The following is a 16,347-nucleotide window of genomic DNA, read 5'->3' on the forward strand; positions in this document are numbered from 1 at the left end:
ATCCAAATGTGAAATACAATATCATATTGACAGTATATACTCGAAACGATGTTACTCTACGTGTCCAAACCAAAGTTTAACGCAATTAAAGTGCCTACCCAAAAGAGTATGGGTGGTTTTAACATAGATTAACCTAACAATACCCGTTAATATAACGAGAGGGGCGTTTCTCAACCTATAGCGCTACCATTGTTAAGGGAGGCTTGTACGAAGTTAATGAACACATAGTCATGAATGTTTACATTAGCATAACATGTCTAACATGATTAAAATGTATCACATAGGGTAAGGATAGAGTGTGTGTAAAATGTTTGATGTGATTGTGATGTTTGATATTGAATACATATTGCACCCAAAAGTGGAAAATAGAAAATGGGTCATGTATACTCACCTTAGATTGAGTTGCGTTTCTTGGAAAAGAGATTAGGGAGTGATTTGGATCCAAGAGAGTTGTAACAAGCGCAAGAGTTTTACCCTATTGTGATTGGGAATTCGTTAATTTAGGTTGGTAAAGTGATAATGGGAATTAATAACAATGTTTAGAATATTATTTTGTTAAATAATAATACTTGGTGTAACAATGGTAATAATAATAATAGAATTAAAAATAAGAATAGTAATAATCATAAAAATTTTAATTTAAAAACAATAAGATATAAATTCTTATTTTATAGTTATAATAATAATGATATTTCGTAAAAATATCTTTGATTCAAAACAACAATGAAAATTCTGAATAATAATATGTATTATAAATAAATTTGATTAATAACATTTTATCTACTATCTTTATTAGTAATAATAATAAGGATAATATAACAATAATGATAATTCTGATTATTGTAGATTAATAATAATAATAATCTGATTAATAATAATAATAATAAATCTGATTAATATATAATATTTCTGATTAATTAATATATATTAATAATAATAAAAATTCTGATATTAATAATATTTCTGATATTAATAATAATCCTGATTAATAATAATAATATAATAAACAGAATATTTAAAATTTATAAAACAGAAATAAAAAAAATAACAAAGAAGCGGAATCAGAAAACGAGTCGGTACCGAATCGGGTCGTCTTCTCCGGCGACTCCGGCGAAGTTCCGGCGATGCAGTGATGTTTCTGGCGACTGGAGTGTTCTCCGGCGGTCTTCCGGCGATGTCTGCGTGAGAAGAAGAGGCAGTGGGATTCCGACGACAACGAGGTGAGAAAGAGTGGGTGTGGGTTCCGGTTTGTGTGAGTGTCGGGTGGAGAGGTGCCTGGTATTTATAGGAGTCGAAGGATGTCGAAATTCCGGAAACCGAATCATGTTTTATTGCATGATTGGTAATCAACAACAAATATGGAAGTGATTGGGATGAGTAAACTTGGTAAACAATTCGGTTGTAAAAGGAAAGTCAACAACTTTTGTGGTCGATCCTGTTGGCGGTAAGATTCAAAAGAAAGGAGACAGAAATCGCATATAAAATTAACGAGTTTCCTTATATGTTCGGATGTGGCATGCCCGGCCGAGTGGTTAAGTGTTCATTTTTTGAAGCGGAGGTCGCGGGTTCGAGACGTGCAAGGGGCGCGTCATACAAGAAACCCCCCCTTTTTACCCGGTTTTAATGTAAATTTTCACTTATGGTCCCCGTAGTTTCCCAGTTGACTAACCAGACTAACTGAGATCCTTAACTCAGTTAGCTGGTTCCTTTAGAAAGTGACTAACTGAGTTTCCTTAACTCACTTAGTGGTCCCCTTTGTTAGATAATTTAACCTAGTTAAGTCCTTATTATGATTTAACTAACCTAGTTAGTTTAATTTTACTAAACTAACCCTTTTATTTAAAATGTTTATTTATTAATTAATTACGATATTAATTTATTTAATTAATTAAAGTATTAATTTATTTATTAATTAATAATATATATTTGACTTAACCCAAATTTTGGGTATTTTTCTGAATTAACGTACGAATTCCCGATTTTTGAACGGATTAGGGTAGTCTCTTGGTAACACTTGTTTCGAGAGCTGAGATTAGAATATCTTTCAACGGTTTTTACGTGTTTGACATAGTTTAACGTGTTTCCAAGTGTAATAACATAACATAGTATTAAAACCAGCATATGATCAAAACAATGCATTTTTCATTATGATTCAAGTCTCGATTTGGAATAGGATAAAATGAGAGTACAACTGACTGAAATTAGAAGGTTCAATACGACTTGCTAAAAATAGAAAGTACAAAAATACGAAACGTTACAAAAAAGATTTTATTTCTATCTTATTTTTGATTGCCCGATGTTGGATCTCGAGTCTTTACCACCTAAAGCCTAATCGAAACCAAAACAATTGCATCTTCATAAACGGTCGTAGTTAACAAGTTTTGAAAGTTTAAATCTAAAATTGTTCAAATTTTACAACTTTCAAACTGTTGTCGGTCGTTGTTTGATTGAGAGTTAGTCATATGTGTGTCGTTTATTTATGTTGATTATATTCCAAGCGGTTGTTCTCATTACGTGTTTAGCTTTCTTGTATGTGCAGATGCGGCATCCGAACCAGCTAAAGGCAAAGAGAACGTGTTAAATGACGAGCCTTGGAATAAAGACACGACATGGATGCAATCAAAGGATCTAGATGATCGAGTTGCTGCTGCCACTTCTCAACACCGCAAGGATCTAAAATTCGAAGATCAATGTTTCACGAGCAACATTCAAGGGGGAGTTTGCTGATACACTCCCTGTTCGTGACTTGTGAAGACTTTAAAGATCCGACGATATTGTGAAGACGAACCTCACGAGCAGCATCCAAGGGGGAGTTTGTTGATGCACTTTATGTGGATACGACTCATTTCGGTTCGGTTCGGTTCGCACGAGTTACACGTGATGGCCGGGGTCAAGATATCCTCCTTTCTTGACCCGGTACAAGAAATGTTAACACATGTTCTACATCTGCAAGTTGTGATATCCACGAAGATTGAAGAGTCTTCGTGGGAGTCTCCTTCTCACGAAGAATGAGTAGTCTTCGTGGGATTATGTTCACACGAACAATACTACTTGTGACGAAGACTCCACATGGCGAAGACTCAATGTGACGAAGACTACATGCGACGAAGACTTAAGGTTCGTCCAAATAATCAATGTGGATGAAGACTTATTGTGACGAAAACTCCATATCAATGAAGATTAAATGTTCGTCGTGGACTACTTACACATGAAGATTGAAGGGTTCGTCCATGTTTGATGGTTCGTTGGAATGGTCCACGTAGAATCCATTCTTCATGGGCCTGTTGAATGTTCGTGAGTCCAGTTCCATTCTTCGTTGGACATGTGGATAAGGATGGTTATAAAAGGCAGCTTGCAGAGAACAAACAGAGTAGACAACATAGAATAGACAGAACACAACACAGAGAGTACACACCAGAGAGTTGAGAGATTATTGTGTAATCTTGTACTGATACTTTTCTGGTTGATATATATTGAAGCTTTTAAACGTTGTATCTTGTGTTGTGTTCGTGTTCTCTTGCTTGGTTTGTACACCCACTTGGATTCCACACTTGCGGGTGTAATCGACAACAAGGATAGGTGTTCTAGATCCTCCTCTAGGGACCTACACTTAGAATTCCTTAGACCATGTGTAGTGAGACTTGAACTTCAAGCCCTCCCTTGGGCATTATCCGACATGAGGCTCCTAGTCAACAAAGGGGCTTAAAGTTAAAAAGGGATGTAATGGTATAATACCCCTTGCAATGATTAAATATTGAAAATGAATTAACAAAAATAAAAATAAAAACCCATCAAAAATGTTCCATTGGTCGTTCTCTCTTCCATCCGGCGTGTTTAAGAAAACGCCCAACAAAAAAAACCATCAAAAACGCCCGGGGGCAGTGACGCAGGCGTGATGGGGCATTTTTGGGGGAAAACGCCCAAAACCCCTTCCTGTATGGGTGTTCTTATGAGTTTATGTTTGCTAAAGTCAATAGTCAAATATAATCCACTTACTCTGTTTTTCTGTTTAAGTTGCGTTAACCTAGGCTGTAATTTTATAAGCTAGCGCCTAACTGATTGGTATTTAAGAAGAAAAAGTATTGTTGGTGGTTAAAAAAAAAAGAAGAGTGAAATGCCCGGATAGTCCCTGTGGTTTGCCTTTTTTTCACCTTTAGTCCCTAACTTTTTAAAATTACAGCTATAGTCCCCAACTTTTCAATATTCGTTCCCGGATAGTCCCTGTACCTAACATCAGTTATTTTTCTCAGTTAAGAAGGTGTGAAATGACAAAAATACCCTTTCCTTAAAAAGGGCAAACCGCAGGGACTATCCGAGCATTGAATAAATAAAAATAATAAAAATCTAATTAATAAGTCAAATTTCATGTGGGCCCACAACCTACCCACTTTCACCCTCACCCTCACCCTCATCCTCATCCTCATCCTCATCCTCATCCTCATCCTCATCCTCATCCTCATCCTCATCCTCATCTTCATCTTCATCTTCTCGACATCCATCACTCACCTGAAAATCATCAACATTCCCAACCATCACCACCATTCCCAACCATCACCACCATTAAAATGATGATTTTGATGAAAGATCAAAGCCTTTGGCTCGGTATCAACGGGCAGCCATCGACACGTAAAAAGCTGTAATCCTTTCGAGTTCACAATAAATTCCTGAAAATTATTCACATCACCATGACTGTAAGCCCCAAGTGTTCATGCTAAAAATAATATAAAACACAGAGAAATTTTGTAATCTAAAAGTTTGTGAATAATAACTCTTCATATTTGATATTTGAAGCTTCAGTCGCCTAAAACAAGATTAAACAACGAATCCCAAAAAACAAAAAAACTTAATTAATCAACAAATAACATGATATTTACAGTGTATTATGGAACAATATAAGAGGTAAGAAGAGAGTCATACCATGAAAGTTGAAACAGGGTATTCTTCAAATCTTAATAAAAATCACAATCTTTTTACTCTTCCTTATATTTTGGAGTATATACGGATTTGGTTGCGATAAAATTGAAAGTTTTTTCGGATTTGAGAGGATGACCCAAATCTTGGGTGAAATCTTGGGGGAAAATAAAGATGACCAAGACGAATTCAAGAGGAATAAAGATGACCCAGAAACTCGATTTCTTGCTAAAAGTATAGAAGTTTTTTAGATTTTTATTTATCATTTATTAAATGCTCGGATAGTCCATGTGGTTTGTCCTTTTTAATGAAAGAGTATTTTTGTCATTTCACACCCTTTTAACTGAGAAAACTAACTGATGTTAGGCACAGGGACTATCCGGGAACGAAAATTGAAAAGTTGAGGACTATAACTGTAATTTTAGAAAGTTAGGGACTAAAGGTGAAAAAATGCAAACCACAGGGACTATCCTGGCATTTAACTCAAAAAAGAAATATACTCCACTTACTACTTGAAACTGCATCAGCAAACTTTGTTTACTTACCTTTAATTTCCGTTGCATATAAATTCTGTTAACAATCTGTCACGTGTACCGCAAATAGGGCCCACCGAAAACAGGTTAAATCTTAAATATTTTCTGAAGCTTTATTAAAAATTGAACTACCGACAGTTACTTAAGGCAATTAACTGTGATAGATATAGCAATTATATTAATTTAAGTTTGCAAATATATGTTGTTTTAAGGATACTTTTTTGCATCTTGATGTTATATTTATTTTATTTTCAGTCTTTTATAATTATTTTCAGATTAAATTTTTATTTGTTATTGGTTTAGGAAACTATTCAATTTTTTCTTTTCAGGTTTAACTAAAATATAGTTTTGTTAAAGTAGATTAAATTTGAAATTTTTAAAATTTAATGTGAACAAAAACTGAAAATGCCATTACAAACTAAACCAAAAGGAAAAAATTATCATAAAAATAAATAGAATATCAACACTTTCTTTATCAATATAAAGATTCATGAATCACTAATAACAAGTTTGAAAGGATTAGATAAATACAATTTTTCATCATTTACCACAAACATTTAGAAATCTATCATAAAAGGATTTAAGATAACTACAACATTTATTTATAATCTTGCAGATTCATTTATGTGCTTGTTAATAAACTAAAGCTTAGAAAAATCGCCGTAACAACAGTTGTGATCAGTTGTGCGTTTCTGCTTAGGAGACTCCTCCAAGAACTGTACAGCAAGGTAGGAGACTCTTGACACCTTTACATGCAGCGTTCCTGCAGATCGATATAATTGGGAGTCTAGAACCAGAACATGGCTCTGTGATTTGTGGGATTCGCATAGGCTTTTCCCCTTTTCTGTTGTTCCTTTTTGATGGCTGGCCTTTAGGACCTACAGGTACTTTCTTGGAATCCTGATTCTTCACAAATTTCTTATCCATCTGTCTTGATGCTTTGTCCGGTTTCGGGTTTGATGAAGTTGATTGCTTTATCAAGAAAAATACACAAGAGTTGAGATATTAATAAAATTAACACTACGTATGAATTATAAGATGGAACTAACTCTGTATAAAAGTTAGGCATGAAAGTAATGGTAAACACACGTAGATCTAAATTTAATTAAACAACGAAAACAGGAATAAAAATCTCGACTCGAATGCAATTGAAGAAAGGATTTCATCCGTGTGCTCATCAGATATCAGAATCTAGAGCCTAGAGAGTATAACAGACAACACGACAATCCAAATGCAGCAACAAATATTCTTATTCATACAGATCCACAAATTAATTTAGCAATATATGAACTTAAGAACTTTGTCAAAATTACATTGTTAAAAAAAATTGCATACAAAGATGCAAGAAAGCGGATCTCAAATCGTGTTTGAAAATATTACCAAAATGAATATACTTACAGATTTTCAAAAAATACGAATTATGAGCACACCGTGACTCATCCCAGAACTGCACAATTGTAGAAGACCCACTGTAGCTAGCCACCACAACACCACCGTATAAGCATCATCAGGGTTGTAGGGCACTTGGAGTACCTTCATATATCATAAAACAATAAGCCCAATATGAACGTTGAACCTCATAAAATACCAAATTATATCATATACTACCTATTTAATTAGATCAAAATCAAAACTTTTATCTTCATTAAAATCCATCTTACACAGTGAGCGATATGAAAAAACAGCAAATCAAGCCCCGAAAAAATATATAGTAAATTGTAGATCCACAAATCGGCTCAAAATTTATATAAAAACTTCCTTAAATTGCGATAGATCTAGAAGGTTTTGTTAAAAGAATACAGCATTTAATTGATTAACAGTTACCTGAAACGAGATTGTCTTCCGAAATCCTTTGAACAGTCAACGATCGTTCTTCAACAGCCTGCATGATAATACCGATTCTACGTCATGAAAAAAAAAAAGACTGAAATAAAAACCAGAAACAGTTTCTGATCACAACAAGGCTTGCTCCGAACAAGTTAAGAAGAATATAGATGAAAAGAATTTAAAAATCAAATACCACTCACCGATGATTTTGACATATCGGGAGGCCAGAATTCATCAATCGCAGACGCTAGAGCAGTGGCCATCTAGTATAGTTTGACGGCTGCGGCGGTAGTCGATATGTGGAACTGACAAACGAAGAACAAGGAGTGTGGTTTTATAATCTTTTTAACCTAGAAAGATTTACAATTCTAACCCAATTTGTTTAATTTTACAAATCTAATCCTTCATGTCCTATTTTTTTTCACCTAATTGTCTTTATGTAGGTGAATAAAACATCCCACAAATATATTTTTTATGCACGACGATTCAGGAGTTGAAGACCACATGTCTCAAGTTCGAATCCGATTCAGTGGCCCTTTGGGCGACGGGTTTTCCTCAAAACCGGAGATGGTGAACTTGGGCTACCCAGACAAGTGTTGTTTGTGATCGCAGGCGTATGAGTTATATTTTGCCATTGTGTTGTCACAGGTAGCTAGGTTAAAAAAAGGTGAATAAAACATCCTTCAAGCATATGTATTATGAGTATGTAGGCACCAAATGAATTTAGATAGGAGTCAATAAACACAAAACAAGAGTTTCAATACCTTAGGGAACTTAGAGTTTTAACCATTTCACAAATAAGTTACCCATTCGGAAGGGATAACTATTTCAGCGATGATAGCAATATAATGTTAACTCAAATTACATAAAAACAAATTTTGTGATATAGTATGTGTTGGTGCACTTGTGTCTGTACTTTGTCTGTATTCGGTCACGATGTAAAACGATGTCTTTGTTAGTCTTGTAAGTTTGACCAAGTCAACCATCCTCCTGGTTTGACTTGGACAAACAGTTAGAATATGAGTGTAATATGTCTGTGTCGAAGGTTGGGTCATCGAAGGATCGTTTCTATCCTTCGATGAGCTCGAAAGATGTCCTTCGATGGATGCAGATGGACCTCGAAGGATATACCATCCTTCGAGGTATATGTGGATCCTTCGATGGCTGTATGATCGAAAGATGATGTTTCGATCAGTAATCCTGATCCTTCGACCAGATGATCTGTGCTGGGTATATAAACCCATGCAGTGTGTTCATTTCAGCTCAGACACCAGCAACACTTGAGAGACATTTCTGTCAAGAACACACACACTTAGAGAGTTTGCAAAACAGATTTGTAAACATTGAGCTTGTAACCGAACCTTTCATACGTATTAATACAAGTGGTGTTAATCGGTGAATATTGTGTGTCTTGTGTTTATGCTTGTCTCATCTCGGTTTGCACTCTAGCTTGGATTCCGCACTTGCTAGTGTGTTTCACATAACAAGGTTAAGGTTTGACCTCATCCTCCGAGGGACCTACAAGTGGTATCAGAGCTTTGGCTCTTTTCCTTGTTAAAACCGAGTTTTTACAAGAATTTGGAGTGTTTGGACACATGGTTTAGCACCCGTTTTTACTGTTTTTCTCGCATTTCTTGACGTAAAAACATGTTCTAAACTAACCGGGTGTGTTAAAGAACGGGTTGGGTAACTTAAAACTTGTTTTTAAGAAACTTGGTGATTTCCGGCCATATTTCCGGCTTACTCCGGTGACCGGATTCTCTGGATAAGACTTTCCATTTTGGGTAAGATTTTATTTGAAAAGTCTGAGTTGGTAGAAAGCATGGTCTGATCATACCCTTCTGCCGAAAGTTGACTACCAACCCATCACCTTTTTCACCAACTTGTCATTTTTCTGTCAACTATGTCAGAAGAGATCGAAGGATATCCTTCGAAGTCGAAAGATCATCTTTCGATTAGAGGAGGTTCGACAGATATTCATCTTTCGAACAGTCCTTCGAAGTCTGAGGCTTATCCTTCGATTCAGGGAATCTTTTTGAGGGATATATATTCGAAAGATAAGGATCTTTAAATTGTGAATCTTTCGAAATCAATTGTTCGAAATTCAACAGTGATCTTTCGAACACTGTTGATCCTTCGAACAAGTGTTGATCCTTCGAACAAGGTGTTGATCCTTCGATTTTAGTCTGTTTAGATTTAACAAGTTTGTATTTCTCAGATCTTTCGAGCTTGGATCATTCGGCTGGCTGTCATCTTTCGAGATATTGATATAGAATTTATTTTTCTTATCAAAGATGAATCCAAGTTGGTGGGGAACTCCGGCTCCAGATAGTGGAAAATATACAAGTACAGGTTCCACTCCCTCATGGTGGGGTACACCGGCTCCAGACAGTGGAAAGTACACGAGTACAAGTTTATCTCCTTCATGGGCCGAGTCTCCGGTGTCGACATCTTCGCAGGCAAATGCCATATCGTCAAGTCAATGGGCATTAGTATCGAATCAAACTCCGAGCATTCAAAGTATTTTATTGAGCGAAAGCGAAACAGGAAGTTTGAATCGACCTCCAAAGTTGATGCACTTAAACGAATATCCGGGCTGGGTTGATAGATTTCGTACATACGTACTTGGTCAAAATACCGAACTGTGGATACGTTTCACTACAGATTTCGATCAAGCTATAGAGGTTGCTGCTTCAGATACTGCTACGTTTGCCGATCTTCCTGAAGATCAAAAGAAAACGTATGATCTAGAAAAGAAAGCATACGCCATTCTCACTCAGGCGTTAAGCAAAGATATCTACCACCAGTTTGTCAGTTTCAAGACAACAAAGAAGTTGTGGGACGGGTTGAAAACCAGAGGAGTAGGGAATGAAGCAACACGCCAATTGCGACATGATCTTCTCAAGAGAGAATTTGACTGTTTCACGTGCATGGATAAGGAGTCTTTGGGAGACATGACAAGCCGGTTTTATCACTTGCTTACAGAGTTGAACAATTTCGGAGTAGCGACAACTACAACAGAAGTGGTGAAGAAGTTTGCTGATGCTTTGCCTCCCCAATGGAGTAGTTTCTTGGAAATCTTGAAGTATAACGGAGTGTTGAGGACTACAAATATCAACGACTTTGTGCAGCTTTTAGAAAACAAGGATCAGGAGGAAACATTAAAGGCAAAAAGAGTTCCATTGCCACAAAATCCAGAAATGTATTATGGAACTTCCAGTTCTTCGTCTGCAAGAACCGGTCCACATGCTCCACTTCAAACGGCGTTTGTCACAAGCACGGATATGTATGGCAATCCAGTGCAAGTTCCTGTTAAGCCAGCTCCCACCACAGACATGTATGGAAATCCAATACAACCACCTCCTCCTCCTCCTGCTCAACAACAACATGCATGTTATGGAGGAACATCATCTGCTGGTCAGCAATCTAAGCCAAATACAGTACAGCTCGACACTTCAAGCCTTTCTAAGGTCAGTGTAGAAGTAGCAAGGGAACACATGGAGCTGCTTAACACTATAGTGAGCGCGTACTGTGGGTTAGTGGAAGGTCAGATTGGCAACATTAATCTGACACAAGAAGACTATCAGCAGATTGATAAGGAAGAGATGGACCTGATGGATATCAAGTGGGCCTTTGCTAGTGCTGTAAGAAGGGCAAAGGATTTCATGGAAAGTACTGGCAGAACCAGCTTGGAAAGCAAGAAAGACACCAAGTATGGGTTCGATAAACAGGCAGTAAAGTGCTTCAATTGTGGTGAACGGGGTCACTTTAAAAGGGAATGTACAAAACCAGCACAGCACGGGAACCAGAACCCCTTCAGAAACCAAGGCAACCAGCAGAACCAGAACAGGAACAATGAACGTACATTGATACCTGTCAACAACCAGAGCCAAGCTGGAACATCAAATGCCAACAGGGCACTTGTGGTTCAAGTGGATGAAGGTTGTGACTGGTCAATCCAGTTGAGTGGTGATGCTCAGGATGGTACAGCTTGTTTTGCTAGAATTGTGAAGGAGGCAGTTCACACCAGTGGTGGAGAATCTTCCGAGTGTTGATGAAGAATCATCCAGTTCAGGTGATGATCATGTGGGTGAGACAGCAAATGTTTCGGTTGATGCTGACATTGATGAGCTTTTGGAGGAAGCTGCAGCACTAAGTGATAGAAGATCTATTCTGGTGGATCAAGCTGCTTATTCTTCGTCTTCTCTCCATTCAGCCTTTATGGCTAATGTCGACGGTTCATCAAGTCAGGTATGTGTCGATGAACCCACTGTTGTAAATTGTGATGAATGTGATAGGTTGCGTGCTAGATGTGCTGATGTAGAGAAAAGTATGTCTGAGTTGCAAGGCAAACATGATGCTTTACAAGCTAGTTTGTTTGACTTGCAAGACAAACATACTACAGTGAATGAGAATTTGTGTGACTTGCAAAGTAAGCATGAAGCTTTGCAAGAAAAGTATGATGTGACTTTTATTCACAATCAGAAATTGACTGTGGACCTTTCCAAATGTACATAAGCCAATATGTTTTATGAAAATCATGAAAAGGAGTTTAAATCGGTAATCGAAAGGTTAAAGAAAGATAAAACCGAGTTAACTAAAATGGTTTCCAGAAAACAAACTGACATTAATTTGTATATATCTCGCCTTGAGACAATGCAAAAAGAGATGACTTGTGTAAAAACGGAAAGTGAGGCAATCCAACTCAAGTTAGATAGTTATTTGAGTTCTAGCTATGTGTTGGATCACATCATTGATGTCCAAAAGGAGAAAAGGGACGTCACGTGCATAGGCTATAAGAATTTTCCACCACCAGTGAGACATAATTATGATGCCATGCCGGATGAGGAGGACAGAGTGTTCTTTGAACCATCTGTGCCTCTAGATGTGAAAGAGTTTGCAGCAGGGCTCGGATATACAAAGGAAGTATCATCAGATTCGGATGTATCAGCAGATAGATGTGTGTCTTCTGCTGAACTGAATCAGGATCCTCCAGTCATTACTGAGGATGCTGATTCTTCTGATGATGAATCTGATGATGCTGTCCCAGCAAAGTCTGATGCGGTAGTCAAAAATGAGGACATACCTCTCGAGAATCACATTCTATGTGATCCTCCTGCAAAACCCGCTAAGACTGTTGCAATTGAGTCCTCGTCTGCAAAAGAGTCGGAGAGTGTGAACTTGCTGTACACTCTTGTTGGTGATGATAAAATCTACTCTGACAAAGATTTTCCTATTAAGAATGTTAATCAATCTTTAATAAGTAAAGTCTTTGAAAATTCGACAAGTAAGTTTTTAGGAAAGACAGGACCACGTGTTACAGTTACACAGTGTCCTCCTATTCCAAAGGACGAAATTCGAAAACAATATGGCAACAAGAAATTACCAACAGTGCAGTGCAGAAACAGCAAAATCACACCAAGCCAAAATGAAAATCACCGGCTCAAACTCAAAAGAAGCCGAATCGGAAGAAAAACAAGAATGTAAACTTTGTGAAATCGACGGGAACGGACAAAATTGAAACGTTTGAAAATAAATCTAACTTAGATTTTGTCAAGAAAGCTACTGTTCTGAAAAGAAATGAACAAACCAGTTCAAAGCCTAGTACCTCGGGTTCACAAAGTTCATCATCATCGGCTAGACAATCACATGATACTTCGGGGTTTGTTGAACGAAGATCATGTTTTGAGTGTGGAACAATTGGACATATAATTCGAAATTGTCCATATCTTCATAAACAAAAAGGAAAAGTTGATGTTCCCCATGACCAAGCTGACCGTAAGCGATCTGTTTCTGCAAAACAAGATCCCCGACTTGTTAAAGAAAGGGAAAAGAAACAGAAACGCCAACAGGTCAAGAAAATTGAAAAGGCAATTAAAACCGATGTGGTTAACAAAACATCTGTTTCTGTAAAACCAGACAATTCAAAAACTTCAGACAATCATGAAGTTAAAATTTTAAAGAACAACACTGGTAAAACAAAACAGACTTGGAAACCAAAAACGGTTAATGAATCAGGGGGAACATCATAATTTACCAATCATCAAAGACAAGAAGTTATTATTATTGATGAAAATGGAAGACCCAAGACCACAATGGCTTGGGTCCCCATCTCCAACTAATCATTTGAGTTCATGTGCAGGGTGTTCCAGGAGGAACTATCAGTAGTCATTGGATTGTTGATAGTGGGGCATCCAGGCACATGACAGGCGACATGAAGCTTCTCTACGACGTCAAATCTATTAGAGGAGGTTATGTTGCTTTTGCTGGAGATAAGGGTGGTTATATTACGGGTGAAGGAATGATATCCAACGGGATTGTCAGCTTTGACAAGATCAACTTTGTGCAACAACTTGATCACAATCTTCTTAGTGTTTCTCAAATTTGTGACAAGCAATTCTCAGTACACTTTGATGCTAATGGATGTTATGTGCTGAAACCCGGCTTCAAAATTCCAAAAGAATGGATTCTCTTGTCCTCCAAGGATAAATGATTTGTACGTCCTTGATATGAGCCAAGCTATTACTACGTCTGCACAAGCAACTTGTTTCGTTTCCAAAGCCACATAAAAAGACTCTATCTCTTGGCACAGACGAATGGGTCACATTCACTTACGCAAAATGAATCATTTGGTTTCAAATGAATTGGTGAATGGTGTACCTCTCAAAAACTTTCATCTCCAAGACGTCTGTGTTTCGTGCCAAAAAGGAAAGCAAACAAAGAAGAAGCACCCTACTAAGAAGATCAACACGGTGGCAGTTCCTCTTGAACGTTTGCACATGGATTTATTCGGTCCTGTCAAGCACAAGAGTATTCGGAATGATCAATACTGCCTCGTGATTACTAATGATTATTCAAGATTTTCTTGGGTGGCGTTCATGGCACACAAGAGTGAAACCTTTGGTATTATCAAAAACTTGATCATTCAGATTGAGAATTTGTATAAGTTGAAGGTTAGGCGGATACGTAGCGACAATGGTACTGAATTTAAAAATCATGCCATGGCGGAGTTTTGCACTTCAAAGGGTATTCTTCATGAGTTTAGTGCAGCTTATACTCCTCAACAGAATGGTGTCGCTGAACGTAAGAACCGCACATTGATCGAGACTGCTAGGACAATGTTGGTAGAGTCGCAGTTGCCCATTCCATTCTGGACTGAAGCTGTGGCCTCTGCATGTTATACATTGAACCGATTCCTTACAGTCAAAAGGCACAACAAGACCTGCTTTGAGCTTCTTCAAAAACGGAAACCAGATTTGTCTTATCTTGAACCGTTTGGAGCTCCATGTACAATCATCGATCCTAATGGAAAGTTTGGGGCAAAAGCAATTGACGGATACTTTCTTGGGTATGCCACCCCTAACTTACGAGTCTGGAATCTAGAGACTAAAAGGGTCGAGGAATGGTCTGAGGTCAGAGTACAAAGGCACACTTTGCCAGTCAAATGTCCTGGTCAGCCTTGGATGTTTGAATACGATGACTTTTTCAATTCGATCAATGTTGAAGCCGTTGAAGAAAGTGCTGCGGCAAGGATATTTTTCGAGAGTGACAATGCAACAGTTTCACCGGTGGTTCGTCCAATTCTTGTCAATCAAGAACCATCTTCGGTGAACAATAATACTCTCGACAATGAGGATTTTCATGATGCAACCGAATTGAACGAATCTTCAGAGGATGATGAATTTCTAGATGCAGATCAAGAAGCTCCAACAACAGCAGTTCATGGTACTTCAGAGGGTACTCCTCCAGTGGATGCCCCTAGAACAGCTGAAGCTACTGCATCATCCTCTTCGTCAATTCCGGGCATTTATTTATTTGTTGATCTCAATCTCAACAATCTGGGTATAAATATTCCAGTTCCAGATAATCCAGAAACAAGGATTCATAATACCCATCCTCAACAAAACATCATCGGAAATGTGCAAAGTGGCATTCAAACAAGAAACATGTTGCGAAACAACAACAATGCAGGCCTGTATGCAGCTATTCGAGAATCCGGACAACAAAACGATTGGTCTTTCGCGTGTTATGTTTCATAGGAAGAGCCAAGAACTTGGAAAGAAGCCATGAAAGATAACTCTTGGGTTGAAGCAATGCAGGAAGAACTGCAACAGTTCCAGAAGCTGGGTGTTTGGAAACTCGTAGAGAAACCAGCTGGATACAAGAAGATTGGTACCCGTTGGGTTTTCAAATGCAAAAAGGATGACCGCGGAGTTGTTATCTGGAACAAAGCACGTTTAGTCGTTCAAGGTTTTCGTCAGATAGAAGGGATCGACTACAACGAAGTCTATGCACCTGTTGCACGTCTGGAAGCTATTCGGATCTTTCTGGCTTATGCCTCATTCAAAGGATTCAAAGTTTACCAGATGGACGTCAAAAGTGCATTCTTACATGGTGTGGTTGAAGAAGAGGTGTACGTCGAACAGCCTCCAGGTTTTGAAGATCCTATCCATCCCGATCGGGTTTGGTTGCTCAACAAAGCTCTCTATGGTCTTCATCAAGCACTGCGAGCTTGGTATGCAACCTTATCTAACTATCTGCTGGAGAACGGTTTTCGAAGAGGTCTTATCGACTGTACTCTTTTCATCAAAGAACAAGATGGAGATCTTCTTCTGGTACAGGTATACGTTGATGATATTATTTTTGGTTCTACAAATGATGTCTTGTGTAGGAATTTCGAGCGCATTATGCAGGATAAATTCGAGATGAGTGCTATGGGGGAAATGACCTTCTTCTTGGGCCTACAAGTGCAACAAACTGAGTCTGGGATATTCATCCATCAGACTAAATATGTTGGTGACATCTTGAGCCGGTTCCAGATGCCCATTGGTACCCCACTACCACAAAATCACGGAATTACTCCAGACTTGAAGGGTGAAGCTGTTAGCCCCTCATACTACCGCGCAATGATCGGATCTCTTATGTACCTCACAGCATCAAGGCCAGATATAATGTACCCAACGTGCCTGCTTGCCAGATATCAAGTCAACCCGAAGGCCTCACATCTTGCAGCTGTAAAAAGGATTTTTCGTTATTTGAAGGGTTACCCTGACACCGGTCTATGGTACCCTAGGGA

The 16,347-nt window shown here is 38.0% G+C and overlaps 1 long non-coding RNA gene across 1 annotated transcript; it reads right to left on the minus strand.

The window, feature by feature from the left end:
- Positions 1 to 5,937: 5,937 nt before the first annotated feature.
- Positions 5,938 to 7,598, minus strand: LOC110889168. The gene is made up of 4 exons (XR_002563441.2): positions 7,472 to 7,598; positions 7,269 to 7,326; positions 6,843 to 6,977; positions 5,938 to 6,416 (listed from the first exon to the last, which is right to left on the minus strand). It is a non-coding gene; the product is annotated as an uncharacterized LOC110889168 (long non-coding RNA).
- Between the last annotated feature and the right edge of the window lie 8,749 nt (positions 7,599 to 16,347).

Source organism: Helianthus annuus, chromosome 11 (genome assembly GCF_002127325.2).
Source record: "Helianthus annuus cultivar XRQ/B chromosome 11, HanXRQr2.0-SUNRISE, whole genome shotgun sequence".
Classification (NCBI taxonomy): domain Eukaryota; kingdom Viridiplantae; phylum Streptophyta; class Magnoliopsida; order Asterales; family Asteraceae; genus Helianthus; species Helianthus annuus.